This window comes from Tachypleus tridentatus, chromosome 7, assembly GCF_004210375.1.
Source record: "Tachypleus tridentatus isolate NWPU-2018 chromosome 7, ASM421037v1, whole genome shotgun sequence".
NCBI classification, from domain to species: Eukaryota; Metazoa; Arthropoda; class Merostomata; order Xiphosura; family Limulidae; genus Tachypleus; species Tachypleus tridentatus.
In genome coordinates this window covers 141,865,848-141,878,877 of record NC_134831.1, presented here as the reverse complement: position 1 = coordinate 141,878,877, position 13,030 = coordinate 141,865,848, and the positions used below count along the sequence as shown (strand labels likewise).

General features: G+C 34.0%; 1 protein-coding gene across 3 annotated transcripts in view; it reads right to left on the bottom strand.

Annotated features, from left to right (window-relative positions):
- Positions 1–13,030, bottom strand: part of LOC143256765 (protein tiptop-like) — a 132,704-nt gene that overhangs the window by 28,418 nt on the left and 91,256 nt on the right. Inside the window, exon 1 of one of the 3 annotated variants that reach the window (XM_076514421.1) lies at positions 11,525–11,671. The exons of 1 other annotated variant lie outside the window; for it this stretch is intronic. The gene's annotated coding sequence lies outside the window, so the exon portion shown is untranslated. Of the gene's footprint in view, positions 1–8,633; positions 8,732–11,524; positions 11,672–13,030 lie in introns of those variants that run through there. One more of the 3 variants, XR_013031472.1, reaches the window with a different exon arrangement.

The window sequence follows — 13,030 nt, the reverse complement described above, 5'->3', positions numbered from 1 at the left end:
GAAAGACGACACGAGCAATACCATGATGGATGGTCAGATAGATATCACGACTGGCAACATTTGTACAACAAAACACATTGTCACGAAATAAGTAATGTGCTTACAACATCGTGCTGCGTTTACGATAAATGGAAACTCAACGGACGTATAGATAAGCATTTATAAGATCAAGCTAGAAAAGAAGAAAAAAAAAGACGAAGTTCAGAGAAAAGTTATTGAAAGGTTGACCAAAGTGACCATAAATGTGGAAACTTTTACAACATTTTGATCATTTCGCGAAGGATGACAAGGCATTTGCAAAAGAAGTTTATAAGATGAATAAACGAACTGCAAAAGCGATTTTAAGGAACGCGGAAGGTGGTGGAGAGGCTTAATATTTGAAATCTATCTTACCTTTTCGGCCCCCTGCCCCGTATTTGGGTTTCTCTCATGAATTTTTCTTCATTTATAATCATTAAGGATCAAGAACATACGTGCAAAAAGCCAACGTACCTCGCCAGTACAGCGGTAAACCTACGGATTTACAACGCTAAAATCAGGACTTCGATTCCCCTCGGTGGGCTCAGCAGATAGCCCGATGTGACTTTGCTATAAGAAAAGAAACAAACGAACTAATCTCAGAACTACAAACGATGAATCAAATGTATACCAACAGGCCTACCATCGTACGTGGGGATTAACGACACAAATGTTTTGATAGCAGTATTAGGACTACCGAAGCAGAAATAATATGTTGGCCTGAAGATGGTCTCGACAACAATAGACAAAACGATGACATTATTGAAGTTGATATCCTCTCAGAAATGATATACAAAGATATAACTGAAAGTTGTTACAGGAGCTCCTGAGCCTACGATTAACCCTTTATTGTGATCTACATTCCATATTTATTATTAGATACTTAGTATAACTCTTCATTTTAGAACACCATACCGTTTAACGAAATTTTCCTTGTGTTAAAGTTGTCTTAATATCGTATCTGATGCCAGATGTAAAAGTAGCAACTGCAGAAATATCAAACATCATAAAGAACTAGTTGCGAGGTACAATGTTTCAAAATAGGTTGTATGCCTTAGCTGATCTATGAAATGAGGAGAAAATGACAAGAGCATTAAACCTAAGATTTTGTATTGTTTTGCTGTTATAATAGCACGAAAGAAAGACTTTCTTAATGTCTTTTTGAAATGTCTATCTTTCATGCTGTCTTTAAGGGATTTTGTTCTCCTGTTTTATTTTTCCACTGTCGTTGCTTTTGTTTTTGTTAATTTTAAATAGTTGCTCGTGTTCGTGCAGCAGCTGTCACGAAAATGTGTCTACTTTGCACGATGCACGTTCATAATTTTATTTTGGTGTGTTTTCAACAAAACCTTCAAAATCCTATCAGAAACAAGTATTTGAAAATTTAAGTTGTTGTCAGAAAGAACTATTTGAAATTTTAGAATTTTACTGAAAAAAGTCCTGTTAGAAAGGACTATTTGAAATTTCAGCATCCTGCCAGAAAGAGGTATTTTAAATTTTAGTATTCTTTCAGAAACAAGAATTTGCGATTTCAACTTTCTGCCAGAAAGAAGTGTTTGAAATTTCCACAATCACTTTGACAGTTATATTCAAGCGAACGCACAAAACTAGAGTTATGGTATTGCTTTTGATGAATTAGAATATGAGTACTCCATTGAAAAGAACGTAAGAAACTATAGCAACTTGGTTAAGCTTTATCAAAAGTACAATTGCTTCATTCCAAAGGCTACATATTTATTAAAATGAATACAAGGCTCTGAATACCTTCTTAACAGTACATCATCGAGATTATGAAAAAAATACAATATTTTAAATTGTTAATTACTCATTTACCTTTCTGAATAGATTTGTTGGAATGACGTTTTCGTATTTTTGTTTGTTTTCCTCATGAGTTGTTGAAGTATAATTAACGAAGAAATTAACATTCGTTTCTTTGTTTGTTTTTTCAAATACATTTTCTTGGACTTATAAGCAGGAAGGAAAGACAGCAGCGTATAATTCAATAATTACTGACATGGGTAGAAACATAACTAGTAAAACTTTTTCTGCTTTCACAACTGACATACACGAGTAGCTAAATTTTCCCGCCATAAATCATGCCGTCCGATCCCTTTAAAGTCGATAACCTCACCTGTGTGATCTTTCCTGTCGTCTCCAGCGTGTGGTAAAATAATAGAGCATCAAATCGTGGGATTTCATCTGCTAAGCCATTGACACCATAAGAAAAGATGTCTAACAATAAGTGCGCATTTCATTTTAGTAAGTTGTTTTCGTATGTCCATAATTGCTTTTTCATTCTTTATGATATTGATGAATTAGACAAAAAAACTGTCTATATATACTTACATTTTATATTTGGGGTGTAGAAATGAGAATAGAAAATAACTAACTTATATTAAGCAGCAAAACTAAAAATAGAAACGGAGACGTGTTTACACTCCAAAAGATAAAATCTTTTAAATTTTTGAGAAGTCTTCAAATGACGATTTTTATTTAAATGCTCAATAATTGTTTGACGAGTTTTATTTTTGTAACTTTAATTCGCTTTATTCGTCTTTTTTTAAATTATTATTTTTTACTTAATTATTCATTTATTTTTAGAACGAATGAAGACTTTCTAGTCTTTGAATAGCAGAGGATTAGATTTAAAAGAAAAAAATTCTATAAGCTCTATTATATTTAAATTGATTTGTTTTTATGACAATGTTATTAAAAATTTAGATCCATTTCAGTTTTTAATTTATTGACCACTCTTAAACATCTCTACCCCCCTAAGTGGAAAACCTGGTTGACTAGTCGGGGGTAAATAAACTTTCATCTTATTTGCTTAAAACTACGTATTTATTAAACAAGTCAAAGTTAACATATAGGCATATACTTTCAGAATCTTGTAAGCATCAATTCTAGGACAGGGATAAGTCCATGGATTTAGAACGCTAAAATCAAGGGTTAGCGGACACAGCAGATAGCTCGATGGAGCTTCGATATAAGAAAAAAAAACACACACACAATTCCAGGAATTAAAAATCAAAGCATGACCAAACTGATTTATTGAATAGCATAATGGAGCTCTAGTGAACCTTTTGGTTTTATATTTAAATATAAAATCATAATGATACTGGACCATTATGTAAAAATTATAACTTATAATAAATTGAGGAAAGAACGTTGTCTGTTTGTTTGCTGGTTTATTCTTTCAAAGTGATTTAAAATTTAAAAAAAAACTGCCAGACACAAAACTTGAGAACTTGTTTCTGTATGAGGTTACTTATTCCATGTGAATTCTTTCAAGGTGAAAAACTAACTGTTACAAGAAGGACATCACTAAACTATATATCGGTGAGAAAGTGACTCAATAGTAACATTAAGGTAGTTTTTTTCGGAACTTCTATACAATTATATAAGCACGGTATCAGAAACAGTTTCATAATCTACCATTAAAACGTTTCGATGAATTAAATAAAGAATATATTCCTTGTGCCCATAAGTTAGACGATTATTATTAAAATAGATTGATTGGCTATAGAAACATGACAATTCACAGCCTGTATCTGATCGGCGAATTGATATCATATGTTTAAGAACCGCAGAGATGAGGTTCACTCTTAGTTTTCAGCAGTGACTGTTTAAATTTATTGTTTATATTGTCAGTGTGTTAGTGACAAGATTATAAAAATAATACCATTTATAAAAGTTAATGTAGTTTTTATTATTCATAATATTTGTATAGAATTTCTCATCCCATGTATCCGTTTTTATAATTACTTGATTTTCGAACTATACCCACAAACTTTAACAAAACGATTTGGCTTTTGTGTGTGTTTTTCTTAAAGTAAAGCCACATCGGGCTATCTGTTGATCCCACCGAAGGGAATCGAACCTCTAATTTTTGCGTTGTAAATCTGTAGACTTACGGCTGTACTGGCGGGGGGCGTTGGCTTTTTGCACGTGTTTTTGATCCTTAATGCTTATAAGTCAAGAAAAGATGTTTATTTTCGAAAAATTCATGAGAGGAACCCAAATATGGGAAATTAAGAAGCTTTGGGAGATTCTCAGATATGTTTTTGTTTAGAATTAAGCACAAAGCCACACAATGGGCTATCGAAACCCGGTTTTTAACGGTATGAATCCGCAGACATACCGCTGTGTCACTGGGGGTCACCCAGATATGACTGAATCGATTTACTTGAAAACTGGTATTAAAATGTAAAGAGCCGCCCAAAAGTAATAACCCAAATTCAAGTTTGGAAAATCTTCAGAATGAAACCTTTCAGACAGTTACCATCGATTTATCTGGAAATATGATAGACTACTGACTGAGACGCACAGACATCTTTTGCCACTGAACTTCATTTTTGTTGATTGTTGCTTGTTTCAAGACACCTCACTTCACTTATCACAGCTGAAGTGCGAGTTGTTTCAGGTCTCTTTCTGGATAGTCTTAGTTTCCTAAGTTGATCCACAATTCTTTATTTTTTAATGCTATTAAGTATAAATTTATGTTTATCTCTTTTTCCATAGATATTTTAGCCCAAGAATTGTTTGCTTGTTTGTTTTTGAACTTCGCGCAAAACTACATGAGAAATATGTAGCCATACATAATTTAGCAGTGTAAGACTAGAGAAAAGGCAACTAGTCATTATCACCCACCACCCACTCTTGGGCTACTATTTTACTAACGAATAGTAGGGATGGACTGGCTGAAAGGGCAAACATGTTTGGTGTGACGGGGATTCTAACCCGAGACGCTCAGATTACGAGTTAAACGTTCTAATCCACCTGACCATGCTACGGCTTCTTAGCCGAAGGAAAATCAAGAGCTAAAAAGTTCTAGACCAACCAAAAATAAACGATGGACTTTTCAACAATTTTGATTTTTAGATAATGTTTTATGAATATATCAGTATTATACCTGTAATTTTACCAGGGAAAAATAATATTTATCAACATTTTCTTCAGTGGTAGGCCTTTTAAATGTCCCCTGCTGGGACAGTGGTAAGTATACGAATTTACAACGCTAAAATGAAGAGTTCAAGTCCAATCGGTGGACACAGCAGAAAGCCTGTTTTTGGTTTGGTTTGTTTTGAATTTCGCGCAAAGTTACACGAGGGCTATCGGCGCTAGCCGTCCATAATTTAGCAATGTAAGACTAGAAATAAGGCAGCTAGTCATCATCACCCACCGCCGACTCTTGGGCTACACTTTTAAAGACGAATAGTGGGATTGACCGTCACTTTATAACGCCCCCACGGCTGAAAGATCGAACATGTTTGGTGTGACGGGGATTCTAACCAGCGAATTCGAGTCGAGTGCCTTTACCACCTGGCCATGCCGGGGTAGATAGCCCTTTGTGGCTTTGTTTTAAGAAAAACAAACAAGCGTTCTAAATTACTACTGTGCAACATTGCTGAAAGTAAAAAAATTAATAAACCATTAACATTTTATTATGTATAAATATTTAGCGATAATATAACAGTGAAGTTTAAGTTTAACCCTCCAGTGACTCAACATCAAATCTAGTTTTATAACGCTAAACACTGAGTTTAGATACTCACGGTGGGCACAACACTGCTAGCTCATTGTGTAGCTTTGTGCCTCATAAAAAGCACAAATCTACATCAACAGTTATCTATCTTTTATTAAAATTTACCCTGTTTTAACAAGAAAATATAAAACATGTAATAAACTGAATAACGTGCTCACTGATATTTCCACGTGTCTGTCTATCTGCATTACAAACGTTAAAAGAAATCATTATCCTCTTTATAGTAATACATTTTTGAAGAATTTTCCTTTCTTTATGATTTCACAAGTGGGAAACAGAATTAATAAGCCAAGAAGGAGGTTTAAAATTTTCGGTTTAAAACCAGTGTTAAAGAAACCATGCTACAATGTATATCTGAAGAAAGTCACACGAAAAGCAAATACTGGTATGTTTCTTTCTATAAGAAAGTAAAGAAATATTCTTAATACGAATCCTGCGTTATACTGATTGCCAGATCTGCTTTCGAATTTTAAGTGATCATATGGAAATTGATGTCAAAAGTTCCAAACTTGTTCATTCTAAAGTCTTCACGTGTATATACCTCGTGAGCAGCTCCGCCAGAGCAAATCAGATTCAAGAACTGTTTTGATGGTTCTACATGAATGAGTTGTTGAGATGTGTACTAGTGAAACAGATATATAAAGAATTACATTGTTACTCGCATCATCTATGATATAGAGGGGTTAAAACAACAAAACGTTTTAGACTCAAACAAAAAAAGAGGAAAGATTAAGGCCTAGAATATTATTATGAATCCGAATAGCTCAATATGTTTCAATGCAAAGACATTGGAATTATTTGATATTAGGTTGAGCCCGGCATGGACAGGTAGTTTAAAATGTTCGACTCGTAAACTGAGGGTCGCCGGTTCGAATCCCGGTCGCACCAAATGTGCTGGCTCTTTCTGCCGTGGGGGGTTATAATGCATCAGTTAATCCCACTATTCGTTGGTAAAAGAGTAGCCCAAGAGTTGGTGGTGGGTGGTGATGACTAGTTTCCCTCTTGTCTTACACTACTAAATTAGGGACGACTAGTGCAGATAGCCCTCTTGTAGTTTTGCGCGAAATTCGAAAACAAACAGATAAATTAGGTACTTCAGCATTACTATTTCCAACACATTAGAAGTGATTATGAATGAGTGGAGTTAGGGAAACGGGACAACAAAACAGAAATGCTGTATAGGTAAAGTGAAAGTATATTTTACAATGAGCTTCATTACGGATAATTTTCAACACATCACTGGAGCGGTTAACGTTTTATCGACGTTAAAAACTTGGTGTTCATGATTATCAACAAGAGAACTGAATCTTGCGCCCTCTATAGGTTTGTCCACCTACTACTTATGCTCATCCCTACTGGTCATAGTGCGTTCCGTAAAAAAACAAAACGTGTGTAGGAGCGCATTGCTCCGGGACGACCTTGCCATATAAATACATAGCGAGATCTGCAGGAAAACTTTTAATAGCTCAGCTGATCGAAAGGCGGTTCACGAAAATAAATTTTATCTGGTGAATCATGTATGGTTCCGTGGGTAAAGTCTGACGGGAGTATCTGTCTCTAGCAGCTACAGCAGTGATTCATTAGTTTGCTGTTTGCTTTAATTGCTCCCATCCATTAACCCATTGAACACTCGCCCATCCATCACGTCAAATGTCAGCATGATCCCAGAATGACCCCGCCCCCTAGCGAAGGTCGTTTGAAAACTGAATAAACCCGAAACGAAATGGAAGTTCAAAAGAGATTTGACCAGTTAAGTCATTTTGAAAACAAAAAGCTATTGTAGTTTTATATATATATAGATAAACCAGAAATGTTACTTCACGGAATATGATGCAATTGCCACAAAAGCCACTAGTTGTTTGATTTAAGTCCTACACATGTTGATATTATATTATAAATTAACTGTTCTGTTTCAAGTATTTGTGATTCATGCTTTAACTTTTAAAAAATCAAAATAAGTAAATCACACATAACGAGTAAATATTTCCCAGCTGTTTCCAAAAGTCTCATAGGTTATCAGCGGCAAGCTTACGAACTTACACTACTAAAATTCGGGGTTCGATTCCCCATGATGTGTAGTTTTGCACTAAGGAAACAACAATAGTTTTCAATCAAAAATTTTCTGAATATTGGTGAGGTATAATAAGATATAACAGATTTTTTTAAAAACAATTCTTCAAATATCTTGGAAATATTTCATGTAATTTGTGCAATTTCAACTTACAAACATCCGAGTATTACAATTATAATTTCTTTTAAACAGTCCTTGTTTCTCACAATAATGTGAAATGCTGAATATTGGAACTGATAATACAAAGTACTCAAATTTTTGTGGGAGTAAACACAATCCATTTGTTTATGCGACAATGAGAAAAACTGGTGGCTTTTCACAAAATATTGATATTGTTAGAAACCTATATTTATATAACTGCTTGAAGTGGTGAAGAATAGTGTTCGTAGAAAACTACATGAATAAGCAAAACTGTTTATATCTGTTGGTACTCGTTATTGTAATTTATTAATAGCGAAGCCACACCGGGTTACATGTTGTATCCACCACGTGGAATCGAGCACCCAATTTTAGCATTCTAAATTGGAAGACTTACCGCTGTCTCACCGGGGGAATCCTCGTTATTATAAACCTCAAAAGTTCCAATGTTGCTCGAAGCAAATTGTCAAATTTGTCGGTTTCGCGGGTGAAGCTAACTTAAAAAAAAAAAAATCGTACTTGAGAAATTAAACAACACAGAGAAAACGGAAGCAAAGTCTGAAGCAAGTAGAATATTATATTTTAATTTATTTATGATGACATAATCTGATATTATGTATATATTTATTACAGCATAAGTTAAAAACGGATCGAAAAAAAATTAAACTATATTAAAAAACAAGACGCCTTTTCCAAATTTGTGCACAGGAATGTCGGTTTGTCTTAAATTTCTCGCAAAGCTACTCGACGGCTATTTAAGTTAGCTATTTAAGTCAAAGAAAGGTAGAATATAAAATATTTACAGTCTTAATTGTAATCTCATCAGAGGTTAATGTCACAAGTAGTTAGTTCAGTCTTAATTGTGATCTCATCAGAGGTTAATGTCACAAGTAGTTAGTTCAGCACATATGTCATCTGAGTAACAAATGTCAACAACAACAAAAAAGGGTCAGCAAAATCTGAAAAAGAGATCATAACTGACATTTAGAATTTTGTGCTACATCTTTAAGGTTGTTTATCATTTTGTTAATTAATATACTTTAGAAAAGCTAATTAGAACTAACTGGTCTTTTTTGAGGGACGTTCTTTCATAGTTACCAGTACATAAACAATTTTTGTGGATAATTATCAGAAGAAAGAAATAAAGTCCGTTAGAGAAATTTTGCAATGCGTATGTTAGTCTTTTTGTCTTCTACTATTGTACTATCAGGCTACACACACACATTTACAATATGATAACAGTTCGAATTTATAAATGATCTAATCGTAATATATATATATATAATATAAATATTTGTATTCACACATGGAAACTTGTATGAAAATCTGTCAAAATTTTGTTATAATGTGTATGCGATTTTAAGCGTCCCTAATTCTATCCGAACGAATTACATTCCTCACAACCTCGTTCTATTTACAATTTGTTTTGTTTGTGTTAGTATTTTCGCTCAAAGCTACATAAAATCTATCTGCGAGTAGCCATCCCTCATTTTGTGTAGTAAGAGTAAAGGGAAGGCAGATAGTCAAACATACCAACCGTCAACCATTGGGCTTTTATAATTGAATAATGAGATTTGATCATCACTCTAACAGTATACATATGGACCCCAAAGCAGCACGTTTATGTGATAATAGTACGTGAATCATGAATCACTCACACTCAGACCACTAAGGCATGCCTGGCTTGTTTTATAAATATAAGCCAGCATTTTTTTTCTTTAGTATTTTCTTCTAACAGAAATCAGTGAATAAAAAATCAATACATCTAACAAACAGTTGATATTGTGAAGATGTTGGACATCAACTGATTTCCAATAATAAAATTCTAAATATAAAACATTTACTATACTGACGGTCTTTTAAGATGATAGCTAGTTCACCAACTGACCACAGAGCATCTCAATAGGTCGGTTCACTGTAACTCTAGAGAACAGTTGTTGTGTCTTATGGAACTAAACATATATACACACACGCAGTTAAATCAGACTCGTAACATCATTGGTGGATAAAAAATGTCATTGTTTATAAAACCAACTTTTACTGGGTTTCTATTCCACGAAACGTGTAGCAAGTGATATACCTTTTTAGGGCCATTTTTACTAGTGGCGTTTGTAACGAAACAAGGTTACTGTTAAAGTTTCGTATCTAAATGTCACTATAATCTGTGGAAATAATAACTTATGTAAGGCGACAACAATTAACCGACAACTGTTGTTTAATGAACAAATGTAACTGAATGGAATCACATATATTTAGCGACAGATAATCTTTAATCATGCCTTTCACCTGGGTCAATCAGTCTGAGGAGGGTGCGCATTAGGTTTCTTAGCTCAAATTACCACAGATTTTTGATTTGCCACGAAAAGATTTGATGTTAGAAGAAAACCGATTTTAGTAACTTTCGATGAACTGACTCGCTTGCAAAGATTTGTTTGTTGTGAAGCGTAAAGTTACACAACAGATTTTATTTTGTGTGTTCTGACTATCACGGGTATCGAAACCCGAATTTTAGCGATATAAATCTTGATATTTACCGTTCAGCCAGTAAGGGCCAATTACAATCGTAACACGTGGTTGTATCAGAATGTAAAGAAACTTATCCGGTCAATAACCACTGTACTAATGATGTCACCAAGAGAATCAACAACAGAAAGAAATATATATATGTGTGTGTGTGTCAAATAAAACAAACAATAGGTTTTATGTGTTTGTAAGTAATTACATACTTCTTTTTCTTTAAAATTGCTTTAATAAATAATTTCAATTATAACGAAGCATTCTTGAATCTTTTATGTCATTTTATTATTAATTTTTTTACATTTATGAGGATTGTTTATTTGTTTTTTAATTTTGCGCAAAGCTACACGAGGGCTATCTGCGCTAGCCATCCCAAATTTAGCAGTATAAGATAAGATGGAAGGCAGCTAGTCATCACCATCCACCGCCACCCATGGCTGAAAGGGCGAACATGTTTGTTGTGACGGGGAATTCGAACCCCGACCCTCAAATTACGAGTCGAACGCCTTAACCACGTCGCCATGCCGGGCCCATTTATGAGGAATATTTTGCAATCTTAGTTTAGTTTATGACCTCAGGAGAAATGTAAATCTTCTGAGCTGGTCAAGCCTCGTGCGGTATTACTCTAATCGCGGCCGAAATACCCTTGATAGTGAGAATACTAATCAATAACCTCCATCGTTAATAAATTACATTTTAATTTGGATCCACAGTTAGTTTATTTCTGATCATAAGATCTGCATAATAAAACACTGTTTTGTTTCGTAATCCAACTAAAGGAACAGACAGAAAAATAAATAACCACCAGAAAGACGATGATGGTTGGTATTGACCTATAAAGTCGGTCAGGACGTTCTTTTAAACCTTTGAAGTTTGTTCGTTCATTTTCTACCATTGAATATAAAACAAACAACAACAAAAACATTGTGGACGTGTGAATATTAAAAAAACACTTTAAAATATTGACTATTTCTACCACGACTACCTTTTCACAACTAAAGAATGTATTAACTAGTTATTTACAGTCAACAATGAAACAGAAGTTCGGAAATTCTTGATGATGAGAAACCCCACTTGAAATTAAAAATTCGAAACGCTGTTCTTTTCTTATTCTGAGATACAGAAGTTCGAAAAATTCTGATGTGACATAAAAAGGGTAAAATGATAAGACTAAGATAAAAAATCTTAAAAACGAAATAACATTAAAAAACAACAACAAATAATCATTCACTCACCTTCTGGGTTCTATCATAATTATATCATCAGCAATACAGCAGTTTTGAATAATGTTAAAAGTTTAAGCCTAACCTAACCTAAAACTCGCGATATAATCGAAAAACAAGCTCGCTGAGTGGCTTCTCGGGAACTCAAGACTACCTTGCTTCTGTCGCGTGCGAAGTGTTAGACTGTGACCCTCGGCTGGTTAGTCCGCTGTTCCTTGTGTGTGTGGTGTGTGTATGTGTATATGTGTGTGTGTGAGAGTGTGTGTAGGCTTGCCTCGCCGATTTCCCTTCCTGGGCTTAGCCTACATGTCTAAATACACAACTGACAGTGTTAACTTCACTTTACTGATCTGTGGCGGCGTTCTCAGGTTTTCATAAACTCTTCAACTCTTTGGCCCGTGTGACACCTGGTAGCGGTCAAGCAAACATCGTTCTTTAAGTGAGATCATATTCGCCACTTTCACGAATTTAACCGAAAATATACACAGTATAATGAGCTTTGAAAGAACACAATTAATATTGCAATAAACCTACAGGATGACTTTTTTATGATTCGTTAAGGTCACGACCTATTTTTGTTCCTGAATATTTGTACATTATGCAGCTTTTATGGTGTCTTTTGGTCTGATAGAAACATGAGAAGTCTTTTCTTTCTGTGATTTATAGGGAAGATTCTTCGCGTTATCCAGTTTTTGCGTTGTTTTGTGCACGTCAAACGAGTGGTGTGCGATTTAACACCTGGTTACTTGCTGCTACTAACGCACATATTTTAATAACTCAAAAAATCTAACACACAAAACAAGGCAAATACTAGGTATAAAAATATACCTTTTGAGAAAAATATTTCGAATGATAACTATACATACACAAACACGCACACACACACATATAAGATACTTTATTAAGATAATAAGGAAATTATCTATTATACTATGGATTTAAACAAAGTGTTACGGAAAACATTTCTAAAATATATTTGCTCAAAAAGAGAGAATTCTTACAATAACAAATAAACGACATAATTTATAGTATATTACTCACTTAAATAACATTTGTTCATGATTTCGTAGCATACTGAGAAAGGCCAACTTTTCTTCCCACTGAAAAATCCTTGAAGTCTTCCAATATAATTATTTCCTTACACAATCATGCAAGCTGTACCGCATGACCAATAACGAGAGAATTTGATTTGTTTATTTTTTAGTATAATCATTTAAATAATTATAAAATCTGCTTTTAAATGACATAATTCTATCACCAAGGTTTAACCGGTGTTTATTTGTCGGCTGAATTGCTTTATTAGCTCAGCTAATTGTTACACAAAGAGAAGAAAAATTATATACTCTAATTAATGATAACGTAGATTCTTCATATCTAAGAGACGTATATCATACGCACAGTAAGTAGAACACGTTATGGCAATCTTTATATCAAAAATTTTAACAACACTTTGCTTTCCGGGCGTAGGAAATACTAAATAATTAAAAATTAATATAATTATAATTTTTTTACGAATTA